This window comes from Cricetulus griseus, chromosome 6 (genome assembly GCF_003668045.3).
Source record: "Cricetulus griseus strain 17A/GY chromosome 6, alternate assembly CriGri-PICRH-1.0, whole genome shotgun sequence".
Taxonomy (NCBI): Eukaryota; Metazoa; Chordata; class Mammalia; order Rodentia; family Cricetidae; genus Cricetulus; species Cricetulus griseus.
Window position 1 is genome coordinate 124,908,518 of NC_048599.1, and position 1,725 is coordinate 124,910,242.

Here is a 1,725-nt window from a genome sequence, read left to right on the forward strand (position 1 = left end):
TCCGTATCAGGGTTACTGTAGCCTTGTAAAAAGAGTTGAGCAGAGATCCTTCTGTTTCTGTTGTGTGGAACAATTTGACTAGTACTGGTATTAGCTCTTATTTAAAGTTCTGGTAGAATTCTGTGCTGAAACCATCTGGCCCTGGGCTTTTGTTGGTGGGAGACTTTTGATGACTGTTTCTATTTCCATAGGGATTATAGGTCTATTTAATTTGTTTTTCTGGTCTTGATTTAATTTCAGTATGAGGTACTTATCCAGAAAATTGTCCATTTCCTTTACATTTTCCAATTTTGTGGAGTACAGGTCTTTTGAAGTATGACCTGACAATAGTCTGGATTTTCTCAGTGTCTATTGTTATGTCCCCCTTTCCATTTCTGATTTTGTTACTTTGCATATCCTTTCTCTGTCTTTTGGTTAGTTTGGATAAAGGTTTGTCTATCCTGTTGATTTTCTCAAAGAACCAACTCTTTGTCTCATTGATTCTTTGTATTGTTTTCTTTGTTTCTATTTTATTGATTTCAGTCCTCAGTTTGATTATTTCTGGTCATCTATTCCTCCTGGGTGTGTTTGCTTCTTTTTGTTGTAGAGCTTTCAGTTGTTCTGTTAACCCACTAATGTGGAATTTCTCCAGCTTCTTCATGTAGGCATTTAGTGCTATGAACTTTCCTCTTAAAACTGTTTTCATTGTGTTGTATGTTGTGCTATAATTTTCATTGAATTTTAGGAAGTCTTTCATTACTTTCTTTATTTTTTTCCTTGACCCAGTGGTGGTTCAGTTTAGCATTGTTTAATTTCCATGAATTTATGGTCTCTCTGGAATTTTCACTGTTGTTGAATTCTAATTTTAAGCCATGATGATCTGATAAGATACAGGGCGTTATTTCATTTTTTTTGTATCTGTTGAGGTTTGCTTTGTTACTGCTTAAAAGGTATGCTAAAGAGAACATTTAAGAGACAAAGTCAGTGTCCTAAAGCTCCCCATTTATGTTATCCATGGTTGGATTTTAAAAATAGTTTTGTTTATCATGTGTTTATCATATATTAATTTATAAAAATATTCTCTCCTGCTATTTGTCAAGAGTTTATATCATTTTGCACCTAAGGAGAAAAGCTGGACTCTGGAAGTAAGAAGGGCTGTGCAGGTGGACCATGACCCTGCTATGACTGTGCCATGGGAATGAGTAGTGGCTAGCATCACGGGGAATCATCAACTTATGGTCACCAATGGCCTTCTGTACACACCTCACTGAACTTCAGAAGACAATTTTCTGTATTCCTTGAGAGCAGGATCTAATTTTATCCATGACTCTGTCCCCAGGAACTGGCTCAGGCATTGCACACACAATCATTGTTTTCTTCTCTTACTGTGAGATTACAGTGGCTATGCTGGATATGCTTATGGGGTAGAGTAAAGGTTCTGTGATATGAAGAGAGAGGGCTTTCCAGTGTCCTCTGTGAAATGGCTGGACATAACACTATTGCCTTTGATGGTTGACACTATGCGATATGAGGTAAAAATCCAAAAGTCTGAGTAATGGACTTGTCAGAATTTTTATCCCCTATGCTTTAAACATGGAAGCAGCTCACTACATCAATAAACACAAATGTTAATGCAGAGTGACCTTGAGTTTGCCTTGATCATACAGCTAGGCATGTGTGTCTTTCCAAATTAGTGAAGTAGGTGGTGACTTCTTCTTTTTTATGATAATAGATGTGGTGCTGCTG

General features: G+C 36.9%; 1 non-coding gene across 1 annotated transcript; it reads left to right on the forward strand.

Moving 5' to 3' along the window:
• The first annotated feature begins 1,352 nt into the window (after positions 1-1,352).
• LOC113836295 lies at positions 1,353-1,477 on the forward strand. Its single transcript, XR_003486363.1, has one exon. It is a non-coding gene; the product is annotated as a small nucleolar RNA SNORA29 (small nucleolar RNA).
• Positions 1,478-1,725: the final 248 nt, after the last annotated feature.